Source organism: Salmo trutta, chromosome 7, assembly GCF_901001165.1.
Source record: "Salmo trutta chromosome 7, fSalTru1.1, whole genome shotgun sequence".
Classification (NCBI taxonomy): Eukaryota; Metazoa; Chordata; class Actinopteri; order Salmoniformes; family Salmonidae; genus Salmo; species Salmo trutta.
In genome coordinates, this window is record NC_042963.1 from 2,069,836 (window position 1) to 2,096,411 (window position 26,576).

The window sequence follows — 26,576 nt, forward strand, 5'->3', positions numbered from 1 at the left end:
AACCCATGGAGAGCAACATCTGTGGATCTGCACTCAGGCCAAAGACCAACACCGTTAAAATGTCCTGGGGGCATGAGGAGTCTGCCTCCCTCAGCTCCTTACAGACCCAAAGTCAACAACACAAACATGTGCACTGACAGCTGTTGTGATTGCATGAGGTTTATTCAGGATAAAGATCATCTTTGCAAATATTAGGAAAGGTTATAAAATCCAGTTGTAGTCCTCAGTTGACACCCTTTTTATTTGACATCTGTTCAAAACACTGAATTCATATCTTTGATTCATTTTGTAATAGAAAAAAGGGCTACACACTATAACAGGATTGCAAGGGGAAGTTGCATGAGAAAGTCCTATTCAACAGAACAGAATTTTTGGCAGAGGTTTGTTTTCTTGGCAGAGATCAAAGCCATGTTAATGATGGAGAGAGCAGTTTTTATTTGCTATGATACTGGGACATGTCAAACAGTCTAATGAACACACCTAACAGGGCTTTGTAGAGTCAACCCAAGGCCTATCCACTATTTGATGTGCTGTGTAATAGTCAAAGGGTGAGGAATACCATCCATTTAACTTATGCAGAAGGATTACCACATTCCAAACATGTGAGACCGGCAAAGAAACACTGGATACACTATGGCTATCAGATGGCTGTCATGCTCAGATTTCTACAAGGAGCAAAGCAAACAAGTTTGTCCAAAGAAAGAGGTGAGGAATATCTCTTGCATTGATCTCAGGTGTACTGGCCCTGCTGGCCACTGGAGCCTGGGGATGAAAACTGCAATGACCAGCCAGTACAGGTGGGGCTGGAGCTTGTCTTCAGTTTAGTGGTGTCCTCTTCATCTAAAGGTTGAATGTTTACCTACACACACACACACACACACACACACACACACACACACACACACACACACACACACACACACACACACACACACATATAATTAGTGGATTTGGCTAGGGTGGCAGCCAGGCAGCCTCTGGCTTAATGTGATATCAAATGAAGCCACATCTGAAGCATTTGAAAGTCAACTAGGCATATTATATCACTTTTCCAATCTAATTCCAAACATCAACACACATCTTGAAAGCCGTGCTGTAGTTCTGCTCTCCGATGGTACACTATATATGCAAAAGTATGTGGACACCCGTTCAAATAATTGGATTTGACTATTTAAGCCACACGCGTTGCTGACAGGTGTATAAAATCGAGCACACCGCCATGCAATCTCCATAGACAAACATTGGCAGTAGAATGGCCTTACTGAAGAGCTCAGTGACTTTCACTGTGGCATCGTCATAGGATGCCACCTTTCTAAGTCAGTTCGTCAAATATCTGCCCTGCTAGAGCTGCCTCGATCGACTGTAAGTGCTGTTATTGTGAAGTGGAAGCATCTAGGAGCAACAATGGCTCCGCTGCGAAGTAGTAGGCCACACAAGCTTACAGAACGGGACTGCCGAGTGCTAAAGTCTTTTGTCGGTTGCAACACTCACTACCGAGTTCTAAACTGCCTCTGGGAGCAACGTCAGCACAAGAACTGCACGTCGGGAGCTTCATGAAATGGGTTTTCATGGTCGAGCAGCCACACACAAGCCTAAGATCACCATGTGCAATCCCAAGCGTCGGCTGAAGTGGTGTAATACTTGCTGCCATTGGACTCCGGAGCAGTGGAAACGCGTTTTCTGGAGTGATGACTCACACTTCACCATCTGGCAGTCCGAAGAACAAATGCATAGTGCCAACTGTAAAGTTTGGTGTATGAGGAATATAATGGTCTGGGGATGTTTTTCATGGTTCGGGGCTAGGCCCCTTAGTTCCAGTGAAGGGAAATCTTAATGCTACAGCATACAATGACATTCTAGACGATTCTGTGCTTCCGACTTTGTGGCAACAGTTTTGGGGAAGGCCCTTTCCTGTTTCAGCATGACAAAGAGGTCCTACAGAAATGGTTTGTTGAGATCGGTGTGGAAGAACTTGACTGGCCTGCACAGAACCCTGGCCTCAACCCCATCGAACATCTTTGGGATGAAATTGGAATGCTGACTGCGAGCCAAGCCTAATAGCCCAACATCAGTGCCCTTTCCTTACTAATACTCTTGAGACTGAATGGAAGCAAGTCCCTGCAGCAATGTTTTAACATCTAGTGGAAAGCCTTCCCAGAAGAGTGGAGGCTGTTATAGCAGTAAAGGGGGACCAACTCCATACTAAAGCCCATGATTTTGGAATGAGATGTTCTACGATCAGGTGTCCACATACTTACGGTCATGGTTTGTACCTTGAGGCATGGTTAATAGCATTGATTGGTCCATTAGTTGTTTAAAGTGACTCCCACAGTGAGCGCAATGGTTTGATAGTGTCTCGTATGGTCAAATCAGATTAGAAGTTTTGGTCAGTTTCTTTATTTACCCAGAATGTGATGATCAGGTAGCACTTTTTCACCTTCCTGGGAATGTACTTAAGAGTGACTTGGTAAACACTTCTCAGGACTCAAGTCTTTCCCCATCTCTTTTGAGACACACCCATATCCAGCGGGGAATGTAGCTGCTTAACGTAACAGTGACATTCTTAGAAGAAAAGAGAGCATGCAGACAAAGTGAGCCACAAACCAGACCACCACCATGTGAGAGGTTGTGAACTCTGGGTTCTGATAAATGACTTGTCTGATGAGTAAGGGTATATATGGGTGTTTGCTATTCTCAATGAAAATGTATCATTTGCAATGACATATGACACATAAGACAAATATACCCACACACGCACGTACGCACACATGCACACACACACACACGCACTGTACACTCACACATACACTTTGTGTGAAAGTTAGTTTGCAACAGGGATATGAATCAACACATCCAGCCCTGGTAACTCCCAACCTTTTCCAAGCTTTGAGAAAGACCAGAACAACAAGAGAAAAGAACTGGCTGCAACTTGTTCTCTGGCATTAATAACAATAGACTCAGCCATCCAATTGCATTTGGTCCAAAGATTTGAATGGTAATAGTATTTTAAATCAATAGCCACCAGTACAGTCAGTAATAGTCACTTTGGAAAGTGAAACTCTTGTTTTGGTAAAACACGAACTCCTATGAAACCACTTCTTACCTCTGGTACTTACACTGTAATAGGGCATTTCCACGTAAAAAGCCCCATGAACACTAACATGTGATGATCATATTATGAGTACATCAAATTTGATGTTAAATGAGCTAAGAGTCTATAAAAACATGTAAATGAAGGCATACAGTGCATTGGGAAAGTATTCAGACCCCTTGACTTTTTCCAAATTTTGTTATGTTACAGACTTATTCTAAAATTGATTAAATTAATGAATGTACACACAATACCCCACAATGACAAAGCAAAAACAGTTTTTTAGAAATTCTAGCAATTTTATTAAAACCAAAAAACCCAAATACCTTATTTACACAAGTATTCAGACCCTTAGCTATGAGACTCGAAATTGAGCTCAGGTACATCCTGTCTCCATTGATCATCCTTGAGATATTTCTACAACTTGATTGGAGTAAACCTGTGGTAAATTCGATTAATTGGACATGATTTGGAAAGGCAAACACCTGTCTATATAAGGTCCTGCAGTTGACAGTGCATGTCAGAGCAAAAACCAAGCCATGAGGTTAAAGGAATTGTCAGTAGAGAGCCGAGATAGGATTTTGTCGAGGCACAGACATGGGGAAATGTACCCAAAAAAATTCTGCAACATTGAAGGTCCCCATTAACACAGTTGCCTCCATCATTCTTAAATGGAAGAAGTTTGGAACCACAAAGACACTCCTCCCTAGAGCTGGCCAAACTAAGCAATCAGGCGAGAAGGGCCTTGGTCAGGGAAGTGACCAAGAACCCGATGGTCACTCTGACAGATCGCCAGAGTTCCTCTGTAGTCAGTAGCTAGGTTTCCATCCAATTGGTGACAGATTAAAATTAAAATGTAAAAAATATGCATAAAGAAAATATGCACATTTTCCCACCATTTGATGTGTTCCAACCAAACGGACTTGTTGCGGCTAAAAATCATTGTGTGATGACGTAGTGCAGACAAAATTCACTTTTTCACTTACGTTTTCATATACCAAATAAAAATCTGTTTCCATCACATTTTCAACTACTGATAGTTTTGTCACAAAAACTGTTGGTTAAATAACAAATGTGCCTACTCTGGTCTTGCCACGTGCGCTCTAGCCAACAGCTCGCAGATACAGTGAGGGTAGTCTGTGCGTATATGCTAGTCTACATGATAAGATTATTATGATAAGAGTGAGAATATTTGTATTTGTCAAACGGCAGTCAAGCATCGATCATCATCGATAATCATGTCACCAGAATATTTATTGCAAAGGAGCATATCACCACCCTGTAATAAACTACATGGTTTTCCGAATAGTAGTGGGAGTTGGACCACACATCATATCATCATGTGACTCCAAGTTTACTTCAATATAATGGTTATTATATCAATATTTGCGCAAAAAGGCAATTTCATCGGCATTTCTCACATAATCAATCGTATAAATCTGTCAGGATTTAGACAATTGTACAGAAACTTCCTGTTCCCATCACAGCTGTCATGATTTTTCTTTTTACATGATGACTTTACTCACATAAAAACTGTGGATGGAAACGTGGTTAGCTTGTAGAATAATACCAAAACATGCAAAGGAGGATATACATTTTTTTTTTACATCATTCTGTTACCGGGTGTTAATCCACTTTACTTACTGTAGTTTAATAACCAAAATAGATTTTTTCAAACTCAAGGTGTCTTTCTTCAGACATCTTTGAATCTTAATTCGGATAAGATATTTAACAGAGTTTTTGGAAAACGTGGTCACATAAAAAAAGTGAGGGAGATTTTACCGTCATTTCCCAAACTTTACATCTGCACTGTTCTTTGAGTAAATGTGTTTATGTTAAATTGCCATAATATGGACTTTGTCTTTTACCTAATAGGGCTATATTTTGTATACCAGCCCTACCTTGTCACAACACAACTGATTGGCTCAAATGCATCAAGAAGGAAAGAAATTCCACAAATGAACTTTTAATTAGGCACACCTGTTAATTTTAATGCATTCCAGGTGACTACCTCATGAAGCTGGTTGACAGAATGCCAAGAAATGTGCAAAGCTGTCATCAAGGCAAAGGGTGGCTACTTTGCAGAATCTCAAATGTAAAATATATTTCAATTTGTTTAACACTTTTTTGGTTACTACATGATTCCATATGTGTTATTTCATAGTTTTGATGTCTTCACTATTATTCTACAATGTAGAAAATAGTAAAAATAAAGAAAAACCCTTGGTTTTGGACACACCTAGGGTGTGTCCAAACTTTTGACTGGTACTGTATTTAAAGTGATAAATCCGAGTCTCTCAGCGTCATTCTGTCTCCGTGAAATTGCCCAATAGTAACCTTTCATTCGAAAAGCAATACTCTGAGTGCTTGTGTTTTTGCATGTACAGTATGTGTGTGTGTGTGTGTGTGTGTGTGTGTGTGTACTGTATGTGAGCGAGTGCATGTGTGTGTGTGTGTGTGTGTGTGTGTGTGTGTGTGTGCGCATGTGCTGGTATCTTATACTTATCTCTTATCAACCCAGTCTCATTGTAAAATGATACAGCCCAGAACATGTACTTCTGCTTTATGTTTGGAACACTGGTAAGAGGATATTTATTGGAAATCTCTCACAGAAAGAGTTTGCTTGTGAAAGTTCCTGCATGCGTGCGTATGCGTGTTCATGTGCATGTGTGTGTGTGTATGTGTGTTGGTGTCTGGCTGAAATGCCCATCAGATGAAATAAGCTGCTGTGACGCATCATCCCAGATATGTGTACAGTGGGGGAAGAAAGTATTTGATCCCCTGCTGATTTTGTACGTTTGCCCACTGACAAAGAAATGATCAGTCTATAATTTTAATGGTAGGTTTATTTGAACAGTGAGAGACAGAATAACAACAAAAATATCCAGAAAAACGCATGTCAAATATGTTATAAATTGATTTGCATTTTAATGAGGGAAATAAGTATTTGACCACCTTTCAATCAGCAAGATTTCTGGCTCCCAGGTGTCTTTTATACAGGTAACGAGCTGAGATTAGGAGCACACTCTTAAAGGGAGTGCTCCTGATCTCAGTTTGTTACCTGTATAAAAGACATCTGTCCACAGAAGCAATCAATCAATCAGATTCCAAACTCTCCACCATGGCCAAGACCAAAGAGCTCTCCAAGGATGTCAGGGACAAGATTGTAGACCTACACAAGGCTGGAATGGGCTACAAGACCATCGCCAAGCAGCTTGGTGAGAAGATGACAACATTTGGTGCGATTATTCGCAAATGGAAGAAACACAAAAGAACTGTCAATATCCCTCGGCCTGGGGCTCCATGCAAGATCTCACCTCGTGGGGTTGCAATGATCATGAGAACGGTGAGGAATCAGCCCAGATCTACACAGGAGGATCTTGTCAATGATCTCAAGGCAGCTGGGACCATAGTCACCAAGAAAACAATTGGTAACACACTACGCCGTGAAGGACTGAAATCCTGCAGCGCCCGCAAGGTCCCCCTGCTCAAGAATACATATACATGCCCGTCTAAAGTTTGCCAATGAACATCTGAATGATTCAGAGGACAATTGGTGAAAGTGTTGTGGTCAGATGAGACCAAAATGGAGCTCTTTGGCATCAACTCAACTCGCCGTGTTTGGAGGAGGAGGAATGCTGCCTATGACCCCAAGAACACCATCTCCACCGTCAAACATGGAGGTGGAAACATTATGCTTTGGGGGGTTTTTTCTGCTAAGGGGACAGGACAACTTCACCGCATCATTTGACAGGGCCATGTACTGTCAAATCTTGGGTGAGAACCTCCTTCCCTCAGCCAGGGCATTGTAAATGGGTCGTGGATGGGTATTCCAGCATGACAATGACCCAAAACACACAGCCAAGGCAACAAAGGAGTGGCTCAAGAAGAAGCACATTAAGGTCCTGGAGTGACCTAGCCAGTCTCCAGACCTTAATCCCATAGAAAATCTGTGGAGGGAGCTGAAGGTTCGAGTTGCCAAACGTCAGCCTCGAAACCTTAATGACTTGGAGAAGATCTGCAAAGAGGAGTGGGACAAAATCCCTCCTGAGATGTGTGCAAACCTGGTGGCCAACTACAAGAAACGTCTGACCTCTGTGATTGCCAACAAGGGTTTTGCCACCAAGTACTAAGTCATGTTTTGCAGAGGGGTCAAATACTTATTTCCCTCATTAAAATGCAAATCATTTTATAACATTTTTGACATGTGTTTTTCTGGATTTTTTTGTTGTTATTCTGTCTCTCACTGTTCAAATAAACCTACCATTAAAATGATAGACTGATCATTTCTTTGTAAGTGGGCAAACGTACAAAATCAGCAGGGGATCAAATACTTTCCCCCCCACTGTAAGCAGGACTGACCACTGAGGGGAACGTGTGATCGAGGTGTGGCTCTCTGAACCCAAGGTAGAGTGTGACTCCCTCCCCATCGTGACATCAACAACTACATTACCAGGGTCAAAATCAAGCTTTGACTCTTCCTGGGCCATCGTGGATGACTAAAAATAATATCTCATAAACCAGTTTTACAACAGAATCGAACATGCTCAGAAGGGTTTAGCAGGCTAAACCATGGTCAGTGGAGGCAAAAAGATAAGGAGTAGGGATTCATAATTCCTTGTATGAGGTGTTGTCATTCATTGACAGCCTGGAAATTGTGTTTCCTTCAATTGAACTTTTTTTTGTGTGTGTGTGTGCGTGTGTGTGTGTGTGTGTGTAGTCACGTGATTGAGAAGTTAGAATTTTTGGACTGTGTTTGTAGCTTTCCTGGCACGCTAGTAGCAGGCTGACAAGAGACCACACCCAGCTCTCACCCAGCAGGAGCAGGCCATCTAGCACAGACAACTACAGCACACAAGATTAGATCTGCTGATTTTCAGGTCAGCAGCAAGACTAAAATATAAACAGGTTTAGGGAGATGACTATTAGAGTGAATAAACTTTACAGTTTGAAGGTGTGCTTATAATTCTTTAGTTTTATTCAAGACTAGTAGTTTGGTTGGCCTGTATGTATTGCAACAACAACTGTCTTCTCCCAGGCTGTGTGTGACCTGTGCTTGTACTCACCCAGCCTGGCCTCAACAGCAGCCGCTCACTGAATGTTTATCTTTTGGACTTCTTGCTAGCAGCAAACCCCACACTTATCTCTCCCATCGACACAACCCTCATTGTAATATGATACTGCCTTGGAACTGCTCTACTTCTGCTTTTATTTTTGGTATCTGTGGTGAGAGCATATTTACTGGGGGTTGGACTCCCTCAATGTACTTAAGGTTCTGTGAGAAGAGTTTAATGTAGTTAGCGAGTGTTCTAAGTTTAGCTATTTGTAATCTACTGACCAAGAATTATTCAATTTTGCCTGCATAAACACAGTTTAATTGCTACTCTTATAATTGCACCTTGATGTTTTGATGATTTCTTTAGACCATGCATTTTCAGCCACAAATGTTTTGATAGTATGTCATATGAATCATTCACAGTACCACTAAAGACATGCTCCGGTACTTTGGCGACTAAGAAAGTATTTTTTAAACCTCCTGCTTTGGGCTGTATGTGTCAATGTGTAGTTCATACATGCATAATCTATTAGCAGAATTACTGTCTTACCTCAATCAGCCACAAAATCCTTAATTTGAAAGCGACTTTTCTTGAAGCTGTGCCGTGCAATTTTGCCTTCATTGCCTCCCATGTGGCCCAGCCCCCTAGTAATTAGTGTTCTAGCCAATGAGATTCAGCCCCTTGCATTTCAGTGACAGCTAGCAAGAGACCTGCCCGGCGTTATCCAATGAGGTTGCAAGGCGGGCCCAACAGCTCATGTGGACACAGCATAGAGAGAGAGAGCAAAAAAGAGAGCAATGACGTGGTACACAAATCTGCACATATGTGACGTAGTACTCAATTTCCGGGGACCACTTTTGGCTTGTGAGTGCTACTTTCAGAACTACTGGCTAAAAAGTATACAAAAGTAGCTGAGAATCTCTTTAAAATAATTGCTTGTTCCATTGTAATGCATGCTCTGCTATAAGGTGTTACATTGTGAAAGTATACAGTTTGTTCCAAAGAAGATGACTTATTTTGTGTGGATGGGTGCCAGATCAAAGACAGACTCTCTGTTCAACACCCTCCCTTATATCTTCACAGTCTAATAGCCAGTCAGAGATAGGTAGTCCACCGTATCAAAACTAGGTGTTTGAGCTGGGGCATAAAGAGAAGAAAAGCCAATCAACCATTGTAACACTCACCCCAGCACGTTGGCTTGACACAGCCATGTGGAGGCGCGTCACTGAGAACGTGACATGCATACCCTCAGAGGACTCCACATGAGGTAGCACTCCAGCTCTAATCAAGCCTAGCTACATGCTCCTCCTCGCCTCTGTGTGCCATTCTCTCCCCACCACATCCTTCATGTCTGCTGTGCACAGCGCATAGCCAATACGGGAAGGAGATTACTGGTGTATGGCAGAGAATAGAGGAGCCCATGAGGCTCCAGGATGAAATCTGCCACATCCACAGGAACCTGATGTCTTCTCCAGGCACAGATGAATATGTGTCAGGACCCCAGATACAGCTCTGGGCTCTGGGGTGTACACATACTGTATGATTTGAAACATGAGGGTGTTATTGTAGCTTCATCTTTTTCCTTCCCTGGTTACTCATGAACTGTTTGCTCAATTGCAAAAAATACTCTTGCACAAATGTGAAGTAAGATGAATAAGTCAGAGTGCGATACACACAGACTAGCTAGCCCTGAAGTGCTACTTGAAAAGTAATTGAGATATTTGTCTGTTTTGATTAAGGCCAAGACACCTCAAGCGTGTAGCAAGAGGACATGTATGCTCTCCCGTTCCTCTGTGTTCATAGCTGGTTTCCATCCACCTTGTTATTCTTCATACACAGTAAGTGTTTAACAGACTTGGTTACTGGGACTCTTTCACTCCAGGGCCACCCTGCTTCTCTCCTAATTTGGGGTCCACACAGGTCAACTCCTATTATACTCATAATTTAAGGCACGGCCATCAACCCCTCCAGAACGCTCCCTTCTCATAATCTGACCTAAGTCAGACCCTTTTATGTTAACAGACACATAGTTGCTGGGCAACTCGAACACAACCACTACATTCATTTTCTGATTGTAGCACCGTTATAATGAAAGCAGATGGGAAAGTGTGTGACCAGCACTTGTTAGCATGAAAGAGCAACATAGAAAAACACGCAAACACACAAAGAGACAGGCGTAGTAGGAGCTCTGGTCGAGTCCTGGACCTCTGGTCTGTGTTTAGGAGCTTTGGCGTGTTGACTGTATCACACACTAGAGTCTATATGCAGTGATGTGAGCTGTCTGTGTTTCTCTGGCAGTATGTTGCTATAGTGTGGAGCGGGAGGCCCAGAGGCAGGGAGCCAGGGTGGCAGACTCGTGGCAGAGCAGGCAGTACAATGGGGGGCCCCCTCCGTCAGTGAGGACGTGGAGTGGGGGTGACTCATCATTTGAGACGTCAGCGCTTCGTCATCAGCTGTCTGCATCAGCACAGCAGTCCATCACTGAAGCTCTGTGCTTACACTAACAACATGTCTTCAAAGGGCTTTCTACCTCATGAATTAATCACCAACAGGCTCCCTCAGACTGAATTAACTTGAAAGAGTCTTATTATAACACTAAACCCAGGGGTTTTAGGGTTTTGCGATTAGTTCAGTGATTAATAAAATTCATATTTAAAAAATAGGTGTTTGTATTTTGTGAAATACCTGAGTGAATATGGTAAAGCATATAATTACCCTCTTTGGTATGCTCAGTTAAATGGCTACACATTCCTCCTAATTGCCTGTGGCTGTCTGTATCTGATGAGTGTAACCCAAGGCCATTGCCGTCAGCTCTGGTCAAGTCAAGTAAAGTCCTTCCTCCTCAGACGTGGTTCTGTGTCTAATGAGTGGTGCTCTGGGTCTCATCCTTCCTCATGGCGATGATCTGAGGGAGAGAGTGTGAAGGGTCATGCTAATAGCACTGCTATATTAAGCCCCCCCAGACGGGTAGCGCTCTGCCATGACAACCTGAGACACAACTGCCTAATTAGTAAGAAAGTGTGCTGCACTGGGCCCCGTATCCACAGAGAGACTGGGCCTGGCGGGGGCAGAAAGACAGAGGGAGCATCATCATGGTTTAAGATGAGCTCATGCACACTTAACTATCATTCTGAACTCTGGAGTTCAATGACAAGTTATATCAGTTTATCCAAATAAATGTTTCTGCCACTGTTTGTAATGCTATTTCATCTACTATGGCTTGATTTACAAAGCAAAAGATCAACAAAGACATGATTCCTTTTCTAATATCAACCATTTCAACTGTAAATCAGTCCGTCACGGCAGGTAAGCACCCTGATGTGAGATGCGTGATGACCACTTGCTTTGTGATGTGTACAATCCACTGGGTGATATTCTAGACATGGTGACATTTCTTTGATCACCATTTCTTCTCTGGTCCTTATCTTGTTTTCAATACATGCACCAGTAGCGACTCAGACTTTGACAGAAAGGAAATTAATTTTTTGATGAATATCTATTTTCATGACATTTATTTCATTCTCAGAATGTCACACATAAATGACTAAGCTGCATGTGGTCACAAACATTTCTGTCATCAGCATTTACAGAAATCTATTAGGAGGGGATGGAATATTAAGTGTATGTCTGTCTCCGAGGCATAGCTAAAAGGTGTGGCAGTAGTGTGAGGGAGGCAATCTGAAACCTTGTTGGATGAGGATGATTTATTTAATTCATTAATATAATGTTCTGCAGTTCCTTTTTCACTCACTACACTCTCTCAGATGCATACACAGTAAATCAAGGAGAGTTGAAATGATAGAGTAAAACATTTTAGTTAAATTGATTCTACTGGAGTTATTTAAGCCCTCAACATGGGGATACGCTCCCTGGAGTTAGTGTTGATAACTGGAGTTGATTGGGAAAGAGTACTTTTAACTCCATTAAGAGTATCCAGAGACAGGGAGTTAAAACTATGGAGTATCCACAGATGTGGGAGGGGCGTGATTGTCATATTTCCCAGCATGCTCTGTTGCTGTTCGAATCCCTGAGCCGACAAGGTGAAGAATTTGTCGATGTGCCCTTGAGCAAGGCACTTAACCCTAATTGCTCCAGGGTCGCCTTTGATAATGGCAGACCCTGGCCGTAACCCCACTCTCCGAGGGTGTCTGAGGGGGAGTGGGATATGCAACAAACACATTTCCAATTCACATATGCATATTAAACCTGTACATGTGTGAAATGGGAAAAATATAAGCACCCACCCAATTATATTTATTATAGATTGATTGTTAGAATTGTATGTTTCATTATCTGTTTTCGTATGATTGTTGATTGTTTTTGATCTCATGATATGATATGTAACATACATTTTCCTAAACTAATCTAATCTGTAAATGGTTGGATTTATTGCAACCGTTACTGAGAAGCCTGTTCCATTTTACATAATGTAGGAAGTCTAACAACTGTATCCTCTTCCCTGCTCCGACATGCATTCTGAATGTAAGTTGGGTGATGTAAAATGGCTGGACATCCTCCCTCTTAAATGGTTACCCTAGAGATTGGAGGTCATAATGCAAGCCACTATGACACATTAAGGCACATGTAAGTGAGACTTTACACACTTGCACCTCGAGCTGGTCATGGGTGCACCTCAGCCACGCTCAAGGTCCTAAACGATATCATAACCGCCATCGATAAAAGACTAAATTGTGCTGCTGTATTCATCAACCTGGCCAAGGCTTTCGACTCTGTCAATCACCACATTCTTATCGGCAGACTCAACAGCCTTGGTCTCTCAAATGACTGCCTCGCCTGGTTCACCAACTACTTCTCAGACAGAGTTCAGTGTGTCAAATTGGAGGGTCTGTTGTCTGGACCTCTGGCAGTCTCTATGGGGGTGCCACAGGGTTCAATCCTCGGGCCGACTCTTTTCTCTGTATAGATCAATGATGTCACTCTTGCTGCTGGGGATTCTCTGAGCCACCTCTACGCAGACGACACCATTCCGTGTACCTCTGGCCCTTCTTTGGACACTGTGTTAACTAACCTCCAGACGAGCTTCAATGCCATACAACTCTCCTTCCGTGGCCTCCAACTGCTCTTAAATGCAAGTAAAACTAAATGCATGCTCTTCAAACGATCGCTGCCCACACCTGCCCGCCCGTCCAGCATCACTACTCTGGACGGTTCTGACTTAGAATATGGGGACAACTACAAATACCTAGGTGTCTGGTTAGACTGTAAACTCTCCTTCTAGACTCACATTAAGCATCTCCAATCCAAAATTAAATCTAGAATCAGCTTCCTATTTCGCAACAAAGCATCCTTCACTCATGCTGCCAAACATACCCTCGTTAAACTGACTATCCTACCAATCCTAGACTTCAGAAATGGCATTTACAAAATAGCCTCCAACACTCTACTCAGCAAATTGGATGCAGTCTATCACAGTGCCATCCGTTTTGTCACTAAAGCTCCATATACTACCCACCACCGCGACCTGTATTTTCTCGCTGGCTGGCCCTCGCTTCATATTCGTCGCCAAACCCACTGGCTCCAGGTCATCTATAAGTCTTTGCTAGGTAAAGCCCTGCCTTATCTCAGCTCACTGGTCACCATAGCAGCACCCACCCGTAGCACGCGCTCCAGCAGGTATATTTCACTGGTCACCCCCAAAGCCAATTCCTCATTTGGCCGCCTTTCCTTCCAGTTCTCTGCTGCCAACAACTGGAATGAACTGCAAAAATCACTGAAGCTGGAGACTCATATCTCCCTCACTAACTATAAGCACCAGTTGTCAGAGCAGCTCACAGATCACTGCACCTGTACATAGCCCATCTGTAAATAGCCCATCCAACTACCTCATCCCCATACTGTTTTTTATTTCATTTATTTTGCTCCTTTGCACCCCAGTATCTCTACTTGCACACTCATCTTCTGCACATCTATCACTCCAGTGATAGTGATCTATCACTCCTAACTCATTTGCACACACTGTATATAGACTTTTTCTATTGTATTATTGTTTGTTTATTTCATGTGTAATTCTGTGTTGTTGTTTGTGTCGCACTGCTTTGCTTTATCTTGGCCAGGTTGCAGTTGTAAATGAGAACTTGTTCTCAACTAGCCTACCTGGTTAAATAAAGGTGAAATAAAAATATATATATTTTTAAATGTGACCATATAAACCTGAAAATAGTGTTGAGCTTAACTCCATAGGAGAGTAAACATTACTTGAAATAATTAGCTCTAGAATACTGAACAACACTGCAGAGAGTAATTTTCAATTAATACTGTACAGAGTGAAACGAAATTACACAGAGTTAAATATAAACACTACATTTAGCTTATACAACTCTTAAAAAATAACTCTGTTGCCCGAGTATGTTTTACTCTTTTTAGACTGGGACCAAATGTTGGCAGAGCAAAATTTTCTTCAAATAGAGTTAAATTTACTCTGTGTACTAAATGGACTACCACCATTCTGTAGTTCATTGGAAATGCTGGTGCCAATCTAAGAGGAAAACCTAAGTACGTAGTTGAACTAACCTACACTTCCTGTGAATAGAAAGCGGTTTGACACATTTTTTTAACACCCATCACATGTTCAGTACTTCCTTGAATCTTGCAATCTTGAGAGTTGCGAGTAGGCCTAACTCAATCTGTTTAAATTTGCACATTATTTGAACCTAAATAACAATGGAAAGGTAATTATTCTGTTTTAGTTGTGTGACTCTGGTGTTGTGCAATGACCAAAAACGCTTTGGAGTTCACAACTGTGAAATTCAAATTTGCACTAAAATGGTCTATGCATGTGAAGTTAGACGCAGTGTCTGTGCAAAAAAGAAAGCAGATCTATTATTGCTTTTAACTGTGGCTTAGCCATTTACTTCACTATGTAAACCACAGAACCAAAGGTTCCCTTGGACTGATAGTAGAATTCCTCCCTTACTGCACACAAACTAACATATCTTCCTCTCCGAAAGTCATCAAATCTAGTCCTAATCATGTAGCCAAATCTATTGAAAAAAAGTATCAACCAAAAATGACAATTTAATATCCCCGAAATTGGATGATAGACTGAATTCCCCTCCAGAATACCAGGTATACTTTTCACAGTCCTTTCACTGAACAGGTTTACATTTGTGTTTTCCCATCAGTAAAAATAACAGTGAAATAACAGGAAGTGCTGTTAACCTGTAGTCACACCTTCCTTCACGACATATCAGTGACAGTCCAGTGATTATATATTATATGGTTGATGCCAAATGTGTTGAAATGTTTATTCTGTTGTGGAGCAGCTGTTACACTTGTACTTGTGGATCAACTTTAAAATGTTTTATGTATCATTGGCTCATATTTCATATAGAACATGCAGCCTAAAAAAGGCATAAATTGTTCAGTGCTAAACATGTCGACAACAATATCACAACTTTATAGTGTGGGTCATAATCATGAGTTGTAAACAACTGATATGAGTCTGCTTCACAGTGGCGTAGCACAGATTCGCTGGGCCCCTCCGCAAGGTTCGAACAAGGCCCCATTTATGGGACAGAGAGAAAAATATGCAATTTTATAGTTAATCTCATGCTATTTTACACATTTTGACATAAGGCTGAGAAAAAAATTAGCTGTTTTAGAGCTCAGGGATTCTTGAAAGATGGGACAACATGAACTTTCTTTCACAAATATTTGTCTTAATATTAACATTTTAAATATATATTTTGATAGACCAAAGTATCAGCCATCACACTATGTAAAGGAACAACCTCCTATTCTTTTTTCATTTCTGTTTTCTTCATACAATGCAACTAACTGGATCTGTCAACTCCATCAGGCAACATAAAAAGCATTTCATTTGAACAGTTATTGTTCAACAAGTGTTTAAAGGCCTTGATTGTTTAATTCTAACAGTAGATTATTCAAATATGAAATACAAGTCTCCAAACTTATTTTTGTTTTACAGCACTATTAAATGCTCCAGGGCTAATTTAATTAGCATTTTGGCATGTTTTTCTAGATTTACAACGTTAACATTATCCCTTAGGTCTAGCACAGCAAATACTTAAATTGTTTAAGCATATGTTGCAGAACAGTGATTCAAATATTATTTGACGGAGTTAACGAGCCACTGGCGGAGTTGACAACACAACAGATACTCAAAACAGACATCTTTTTTTATTTTCTAAAAATAAAAGTTCAATACAAACATTTGTAAAATATGGAAAATGATTCATTTAAAAATCCCCAAATAAAAACATAACTATTCTGTAACTGGCCATGACTGACACAGCAGACTCGGACCAGCTCCGCATCGACATCTCCCCCCAAGGAGCCACCATTGGAAGGCACGAGGAATTGCTTCATGGTCTTATGGAAGGGTTCCAGACCTTGGCCGAATGCCACGACAGAGTATTGAACACATTGCTGGAGCAATTCCTTGGGTTGTCTGTTAGGCAGCCTACCACAATGGTAACTTCTCAGCCCCTCAGTAACCCGGTTCTTCTCAGCCACCTCCCCGGGCACCCCAGTTTCCCCAGAACCCCGCTTACCTCCCCCGGAACGCTTTGATGGAGAGTCAGGCACCTGTTGGGCGTTTCTCGATTCAGTGTTCCCTCATCATCGAGCTGCAGCCCTCCTCCTTCCCCTCGGACCACTCTAAGATAGTGTACCTCATCACACTGATGTCCGGCAGGGCTCTCTCCTGGGCTACGGCAGTATGGGAACAACAGTTGGCCGTATGCTTCAGTCTGGAGATGAAGAAAGTTTTCGATGCTCCAGAAAAGAGGCTGCCTGGAAGTTACTCCAGCTTTGGCAAGACTCCCACAGTGTGGCAGACTATGCGGTGGATTTCCACACGCTGGAAGCTGAGAGTGCATAGAACCCGGAAGCACTGTTCGACATGTTCCTGCACGGAGTATTGGAGGAAGTAAAGGATGAGCTTGCAGCCCAGGAAATACTGACGGATCTCATTGCCCTGACCATTCGGATCGATGGGCGATTACAGGAGCGAAGGAAGGAGAGGAGGTTCGATTTCATTCGCCCGCCCAAGGCTTCCACCTCGCCTCCGAGGCATCCCGGAAGTCCCCAATGGCTCTGTTGCCGAGAGAACCCAAGGCTACCCGAGTTCCCCAGAGAGTCTTCAAAGTCTGCCGATTCACCTCTTCCCAAGCCGATGCAACTAGGCAGAGCTAGGCTGTCCCCAGACGAACGCCTATACAGGCTTCACACTAAGAGTTGCCTGCATTGCGGGACTACTGGTCATTTCTTGTCTGCCTGTCCACTAAAAGACCAGGCTCACCGTAGGAGCAAGTACTCTGGTGGGCCACACAGAGAACTTTTCCTCTCCCCTAACTCGCACCCCTTTTCATGCCATCTTGCTATGGGGGAACCAGTCAAAATCTCTCCGGGTACTCATCGACTCTGGGGCCGATGAGAGCTTTATGGACGCTACCCTGGTGTCTTAGCTGGGCATCCCCACTCAGCCCCTCTCCATTCCCATGGACGTTAGAGCGCTGGACGGGTGCTCTATAGGCTGGGTCACCCACAATACCACCCCCATCAACCTACGAGTGTCAGGGAATCACAGCGAGACGATCCAATTCCTGCTTATTAAGTCTCCTCAGGTTCTCGTGGTATTGGGATTCTCTTGGCTCCAGCGACAAAATTCCCTTATTGACTGGTCTACTGGTGCCATCATGGGCTGGAGCCCGTTCTGCCACGCTCCCTTGCCACGCTCCCAGCCTGTCCCGGGACGTCTTCCTGGGGGCTCGGAAGTTGCCCCGGACCTCTCCATCATTCCCGCAGAGTAAAACCGGGAGGTGTTCAGTAAGGCCCGGACCACTTCGCTTCTGCCGCATCGACCCTATGACTGCGGGATCGACCTTCTCCCAGGCACCACTCCGCGCCGGGGATGACTGTACTCTCTGTCAGGTCCGGAGACCACTTAACATACTGCTTGACTAGTTGGGCCCAAGCTTGCTGTACAACATTAAACCTATTCAGTCTGTCTACAAACAGGCTCTCAAAGTGCTTGATAGGAAGCCCAATAGCCATCATCGCTGTTACATCCTCAGAAAGCATGAGCTCCTGAGTTGGGAAAATCTTGTGCAATACACTGACGCTTGTCTTGTATTCAAGATCCTAAATGGCCTGGCTCCCCCTCCACTCAGTATTTTTGTTAAACAGAAAACCCAAACATATGGCAGCAGATCCACAAGATCTGCCATGAGAGATGACTGTATAGTTCCCTTAAGGAAAAGCACCTTTAGTAAATCCGCTTTCTCTGTGAAAGCTTCCCATGTCTCAAATACACTGCCATCAGACACACATAACTGCACCACATATCACACTTTCACAAAATGCATGAAGACATGGCTAAAGGTCAATCAGATTTGTGAACATAATCCCTAGCTGTGTATTGTCGCTTTCCATGTTGTCTGTTGTCTGTAGCTTGTGAGGTGTGGAAACACTTTGTTGCTTTTATGGATTTTGTCTTGTTGCTTTTTGTTCTATGTTGCTCTGTCTGTATGCTACATCTTGCTTGTCCTATGTTGCTCTGTCTGTATGCTATGTCTTGCTTGTCCTATGTTGCTCTGCGTGTGCTCACTGCTCAATGATTGTCTATATTGTAATTGTTTTTAATAACCTGCCCAGTGATTGCGGTTGAAAATTAGCCGGCTGGCTAAAACCGGCACCTTTACTGAAACTTTGATTAATGTGCACTGTCTCTGTAAAAATAAAATAAACTCAAATAAACTCAAACTCAAACCTACATTGAGGACTCCCTAGCTGCAGGATTCGTCCGTCCTTCTGCCTCCCCCGCCGGCGTTCTTCTTTGTGGAGAAGAAGGACAAAACCCTGCGCCCATGCAATGACTCCGGGGCCTCAACGACATCACGGTGAAGAACCGCTACCCGCTACTACTCATCTCCTCGGCCATCGAGCCGCTCCAGGGGGCCACCGTGTTCTCCAAGCTGAACCTATGGAACGTCTACCCCCTGGTGCGGATACGGGAAGGGGACAAGTTGAAGACTGCCTTCAACATGGCCAGCAGTCATTATGAGTATCTGGTCATGCCATTTGGCCTTACCAACACCACAGCTGTGTTCCACGCTCTGGTTAATGATGTTCTCTGCAACATGTTGAACAGGTTTGTCTTCGACTACCTCGACGACATCCTCGTTTTCTCCCACTCCATCCAAGAACACGTGCTCCACGTCCGACAGGTTCTCCAATGCCTCCTGGAGAACCAGCTTTTTGTGAAAGCAGAGAAGTGCAAATTTCATTGCTCCAACATCCCCTTCCTGGGTTACATCATCGCTGCAAGGAGTGTACAGATGGATCCAGGGAAGGTGAGAGCGGTGGTGGATTGGCCCCAGTCTACGTCCAGAGTGCAACTGCAATGTTTCCTGGGATTTGTCAACTTTTATATCCACTTTATCCGGGGTTACAGCACCCTGGCTTCCCCCCTGTCTGCTCTCACCTCTTCCAAGGTTCTGTTCACGTGGTCCCAAGCTGCTGACCAGATGTTCCAGGATCTCAAACATTGTTTCACCACAGCTCCCATCTTGGTTCATCCTGACTGGTCCCACCAGTTCGTGGTGGAGGCCGATGCTTCAGATGTCGGAGTGGGGGCTGTCCTGTCCCAGCGTTCTGCCCTGGATCTCAAGTTACATCCATGCGCCTTCCTCTCCCATCGTCTCAACACCACGGAGAAAAACTACGATGTGGGGAATTGTGAGCTTCTCGTGGTGAAAATGGCATTGGAGGACTATAGCCCCTTGGCTACACGCCCGGAACACGAGACCATCCTTCCCACCTCGTGCCTGGCAACGACACTCAGTGGGGTAATAGGGAATAGGGAAGTACGTTCATGAGGCACAGCATTCCCAGCCAAAACCTGAGGGGGGGGCCCAGATAACCAGATGTTTGTTCCTAACGCTGTCTGCTCCTCGGTCCAGGAGTGGGCCCACTCCTCCAAGCGTGCCTGCCACCCGGGCTCCCGTCGGACCCTGGCCTTTGTGCGACAATGCTTTTGGTGTCATGTCTTTATCGATCTGATATTTTGGTACCGCTGTTTTTTCTGTTCGCATTAATTTGTTTGCATTTGCAGTTGTGTTGGTATTCTAAGCCAAACTGCTATTCAGTACTTTGTTGGCATGCATGAAGACTGTAACTCGGCTACTACTATCAGCATTTAGTTTGCATTATTTTGGTAAAACCGATGTGTGTATGGCTGCATTCACATAGGGTAATTCACCTATTTTAAACAGCCTATCAATCTTGTAGCCTATATTCATTACCGAAATGTCCTTTACTGTGTAGGGAGCTCTTCATTGTTCTGATACAGCCCAGCGGAGAAAGGCTGCAGATTTCTCGCCAACCTGTCACTTCTAAAGCATTTAATGATCTCGGAGTCTCGGCATTTGAACTTTATGTTTATTATGGTATATTGTGATATAAACAGATTCAATATAATTCCAATGCAAGAACCCCAAGAAATTGTGCTGATTTTAACTGCCCCCTTATACCTGGTGTACACTACACAACTTTCAAAATCCTAACATCGCTGATCCTCTCACATTTAACTACCGTCTTTCATGTCGTTTTTTGTCTTGCCAATGTAGTGCTGCGCACACTAAATGATCTGGCAGAGACGGGGTGTCACACACTACCGGATTCTGATGTGATGATGTGATTAGATTGGTAACATAGCTAAAATGACCTGTGGCTCAAAGCAGCCTCATACAAGTTCAGTCAGACATTCAATCTTGCCATACAGTTGAAATTTCTAGCCAACATTTTGAATTGAAAAACATTACTTGTGAACTTCAGAGCTGTAATGATTTGACACTTTGGCTTTGGTTAAAGGCAAGTACAGACGCATACTAGTAGTCATCGCTCCTACTCGAGAGTCTACACATTCTGGGTCATGCGAAACAACATCATCATCTCACTGGCTTCTTCTCTGGCGAGCTCTCATTGGCTATTGCTGATCACTATTCTCCAAAACTTGTCGTAACACATCTCACACTACAAGAGCATTGCAGATTTTGTGCCGATAAAATCAAACATGTTTGAAAATATTGGGGCGTCTGGGACTGCTCAAAGACGGGGTCGGTAGCCCTCAGATTGTGCCTTTGGCCCGGTCACAATAAACGAGCATCGGTGACGGCCATGTGCCCCGAGTAGGCAACGACATGGGGATTTTGTCTCCGATCTCAATAACTTGTCTGGGACAGCTAAATTGTGGCCAAAATCATGTAGTGTACACCCAGTTTAGTCACTTCATCCTGGCGCCGGGTGTGTGGCTTTATGACGTGTAAATATGTTACCCGACCTCCAGAAACAGAACCAAATATAAAAAATGGGGATCATTGCATCACACATTTCCATTTCATTCAGCGGTTTGAGACGCACCCTCAAATCAGTCCTGTCTCAAAATAGTCCCCTTTAGTCACAGTGTTGACCCATGTCTCTCTAAACCCCAGACAGAGGAGTCATAGTATAGCTGTGGTTTTAGCAATCTGCCTCCACCAGCTCTTCTCAGATGCCCCGGCACACATAAATGCCTATAAAAAGCTACTGTAAGCACTGCAGCAAGCCCCAGGCCTGAGATTGGATTCATTTTAACAGGCTGAGGAGGCCTGCTGCAGATTATATGAGGACTTTTGAAGAGCTCACCCCCAGGCGGTGGGCAGGACCTACCCTTGATCCCTGCTGTTTCCTCCCTCATTGGATTTTGTGGAAGTGGGAATAAAATTACACAATATAGTAAAAACACACAGAGGCAGCAGCCCAGTTAGAGGTACATAGTTGACAGAATAAACGTTGGCTAGTCCTTGTATTGTAGACAGTAGCAGAGGACTGTTTTGCAGTAAATGAACCGCTGAGCCAGAAAAACAGCTGTGACGTTTCACTGAGGGCAGGATTAGAGATAAGCACCTTTGTGTGGTTGTTTTGGTGTTATGTCCAGAGCTGCACAAAGTCTCTCTAAAACGCAAAACAGAAGCAAATTAATGTCTGGTGACCAATCCAATTGAGATGTTTTTTACAGCATTAGAATGCCTTATAAATCCTCCACCGAGTAGTATTAGAACACATCTATTTTTATTAACAGCATACTATTGTAGGTTATCTTCATAGCAACCATGGTGAGGCACTTTCTGGGCATTTCCATCATTTAAAAACTCAAGTGCCTGACGTCAAATGTTTTCCCCCACAAATCTTTTTCCTTTATTCAGACTGATAAGGTGTTTGCCTGACAGATAACGTAATGAGTCAGCTGCATTAAGAGCTATAAACATTCAATTAAATTAATTAAATTCGCATTGCAGCTCTCTGTGAGTCAAACGGATCAGTCATGGATGCATGCATCCCATAGAGATGACATGGGGAGAGAGGAAATCAAAACAAAGCCTTCATAAGTGAGGAACATTATCCAAACAAACACTATGGCATGGCAGGGGTTACACACATTCTAGTGACGTGACTACTGTATATGAAAACATTACTCTGCCTTGATTATCAGTACATGTCACTTATACTACTGCACGTGTTATAAGAAAACATGCTGAGTGTTTACTGTAAATGTTGCCTCTCCTTACACGCCTATACTTTAATGGAGAGAGAGAAAATGCCTGAACAGCCCCAGGCCAGATGAGCCTGTCAATGTGACTCCCTCAACCCTTCTCTGACTCTCAGCACCACTAGCAGACTTGCTGCTTCAGCTAAATATTTTTGCCAACGTCTCTTATAACTTCTACCCCACCCTCACTCAGGTCAGTCAGTGTCGGTTCAGATGTTGACCGGCAGAATAGGGTCAGTCCTAAAGGTTAACTCTACCTGACGAGTAAAACTTTTCTAGGACTTAAGTTACTGTGTTCTATTTTGCTGCTTGGCTCTTTATGACCCCATCACATCTCAAGGCTTGACAACTCCAATCAGCCTGTAGAAAGGTTATATAGGCTATATACCCTAGTTTCTCTGTACTCTGTCAATAACAACCCCTAAAAAACTCTCAACTACACATATACTCTTGTTGTGGCTAACTGTGGGTGGGAGGCTTACTTTGCTGGGCTTTAGACTTTAAAACAATTTCGGTATATGTGTGAGAGAATCTAATGGCATCTTTAGGCTACAACAGCGATCGGTTGTGTGCCAGGCTCTGCTAAGCATAGCCTCAAAGGAATGTGTAGAGTTGCCTTCACCCCAGTAGGTTCCAGGTTCAGATTTCATTAGGAGGCCACAGCCTGGGTTAGTTCAGATGAGTTTGTTCCACTGACCAGCCTGTGTTTCCTGTCTTGTACTAATCAGGCCCTGGGGGCTCATTCACTGAGCCGGCTACGGGGCAAATCACTAATGCCCTGTGTGACACTGTTAACCCAGTAGAGATTTAACAATGTTGGGATCTCAAATTACATCTGACAACTCTCTGGCACTGCCTGTTTGGTTTGAGGATAGTAGGTGCAGTTCACAGCCATTCATATTTTGGGGTGATAAAAAATTAGGTTGATGGAACTTTAGCTCTCTGTAGGCTACACAATAGGTAGTGCCTTGTAGCTACGTATGTTTAAGAAGCACTGTACAAATCTGCTTTAATTCTGCACCACCGAGTGAATGGTAGTGATCACACCTTTAAGAGGAAAACCTTTGGCAACTGTGTTTAATTATATTTTGTTCCAAAGGTCACCTGTTGAATCCTGCACGAGGATGATAACCCTTTTTCTGAGAAACCTCTTTGAAACAGCATATGGCTTCAATTTCAGACCCAGACCCAGACCCACGGATGCAAATGTGCATGCATGTGTGTAGGTTACAGTATTTGAGTAGTGCATGCCTGTATTTGGTTACATGTGTTAGGGATGTCATCTGAGTTTGCATCCTCATCGTGAGGCTGATGAGAGGCAGCTACCTGCATTGATAAAACCTGACTCATCCTCCAGCAAAGTGGTTGTATTAGCTGTCCCTCTCTGGAAACCATGAAATGCAGTCACCTACTCCAGGACCACGATGGCAGGGGAGGTATTATTTATTATTTCCAATGACTCACAGTTCAGACTCAATTAAAGTCACTCTCCTTGTGCCTTTGTGTGATCCTGTAAAACCCTCCATGACCTGATATGACTTACTTCCTCTCCAAATGTCAGCAGAGAAATAACAAGGCTGTGCAGTGGCTGAGACTGGCCTGCTGATCATGGTGTTGTGATTGGATTGTTTGGATTGGATTGTTTAAAGGCTATTGATCTTGATCCCACCAAGATAAAACAGATGTCTCTCTTAATGCACTGTGTAAGCTTCATTACCAGTTTAGATATCAAGTGTTATACTTATCTATACACAGGACTGACAGGCTGCTGCAGTAACTAGCTAGCTACATTCTTTACACCCAGTGTAATAAGAAGTAACTTGAAAGTAAAAGTAACAATGCAGCTTTCTCCTGACATGACTGACAGGGCTCATGGATTTTAGGCCTATGATACACTTTATTTTACTTTACATTTTTGTTCACTTTTTACCCCCATTTTTCTCCCCTATTTCGTGATATCCAATTGGTAGTTACAATCTTGTCCCATCGCTGCAACTCCCGTATGGACTCGGGAGAGGCGAAGGTCGAGAGCCATGCCTCCTCCGAAACACGACCCTGCCAAGCCGCACTGCTTCTTGACACACTGCTCGCTTAACCCGGAAGCCAGCTGCACCAATGTGTCAGAGGAAACACCGTACAGCTGGTGACCGAAGTCAGCGTGCATGCGCCCGCCCCGCCACAAGGAGTCGCTAGAGAGCGATGGGACAAGGACATCCCGGCCAGCCAAACCCTCCCCTAACCTGGACGACACTGGGCCAATTGTGAGCTGCCTCATAGATCTCCCGGTCACGACCGGCTGCGACACAGCCTGTAGTGACGCCTCTAGCACTGTGATGCAGTGTCTTAGACCACCGCGCCACTCGGGAGACCTTGGGATACAATTTTGATAGCAGTACAAAAGATAGTTCCTAGCTTCCCTACGAAACAAAATTTAAATGGAAAGGAAACAGTTGCTGTGAAATTCTCTGAAACAAAGATGTACAAAGGCCACAGTAACAAAGGGGACATGTTGTTAAACAGGCAAATGTTTCTCTGAAGAATTCCCCAGTACACTATCCTCTATTACAATTTACACACAACCACCTTTAGCAAGTTTATCTCAACCAGTGAATTTACCTTAACTGGACCCCTTTGGCACAGTGACCTGCTTGTCTTAGCCTCCAGCCAGCCAGTTTGAGTAGCTATGTTTGTTTTTCAATAAAGGTAGTGTATTGAACGGCCTATAATGTAGGCTAGCCTTTGGACTATTGTGAAATGTAGTGAGATAAGAGCAGAAAGGGAAAACTACACGGCAAAGAGAATCAAATCACTGTTCTAGTTTGTCTATTTATACATTCTCAGTGATTGTCATATATCCTGGTCAATGGATTTACATGGAATGTGTGGCCAGAATAAGAAGAAAATCCCATATGAAGGTGGAATGCAATGCCATGAGTTGTTGTGCTGTTTTAAAATAAATATAATGCCTGTGAGGACTTGTCAAGAAAGGTGGTGGACAGATTGATGGCAAATCATGAAAGGATACTTCCTCTGTAGTACGCAACAAAAAGGACAAACAACAATACAGTATATCCAACCTATCAAAGCCATTTGGGATTTATTACAGTTTCCAGTAATAGCCCAATTAACTTTGAATGTTTCTAAACCACAGGCAGAACATAAACACATTCACTTTGTGAATACATTCCATCTCACATCTGTGCTTTATGGACACTTGCCCAATACACTGAAAGGGAGATTAACTCTTCGAAGGGTCTTGTTCGATAAATATTGCATGGACCTAGGCTCTGTGGGTTCACCTACAGTAAGCATGGCTGTGATCAAATTCAGCTATACATCTACATATACTAAATCTGAATATTCTACGAGCAGTAGCAGTCAGTGCCGTTTAAGATGAGGGAGGACAATTATTTTCTATTACAGCATATTGGATGACTGTCATTCATATTCCATTCACCCAGTTCAATGTAACAGCGATAGGTTTAGGCTACTACATGATACACACATCTTCCCTATACCCATCATGAGGTTGCTACAACCTGGCATATGAATGAATGTTTAAAATGTAAAGTAGGTGCACACAGGTCGAGAGGCAAATTTGAGGTGACAGACAGTGATACACGGACAGACAGTGACATTCAAAACTGCCTCGGACTGTTGCCTGCATCTAGCTGATATTGGGTGTAATCATTAGTCCAACAGTTGCAAAAGAGAGATTCTATTGGACAAATTCAGGTATATTTATCCACATTTTTGTTCCATTTGCTTCCGTTTAAGAAACATTTTTAAACAGAATAGGCGGAATGAATACACCCCTGATCACGCGTGAACACAGTTCACTTTCATAGCAGCCCCT

The 26,576-nt window shown here is 43.3% G+C and overlaps 1 protein-coding gene and 1 long non-coding RNA gene across 3 annotated transcripts in view; one reads left to right on the top strand and one right to left on the bottom strand.

The window, feature by feature from the left end:
- Positions 1-26,576, top strand: part of LOC115196724 (peptidyl-prolyl cis-trans isomerase FKBP8-like) — a 50,974-nt gene that overhangs the window by 5,791 nt on the left and 18,607 nt on the right. The window lies entirely within an intron of this gene.
- Positions 144-25,396, bottom strand: LOC115196725 (uncharacterized). Its single transcript, XR_003878898.1, has 3 exons — positions 25,337-25,396; positions 10,864-11,053; positions 144-859 (listed from the first exon to the last, which is right to left on the bottom strand). It is a non-coding gene; the product is annotated as an uncharacterized LOC115196725 (long non-coding RNA).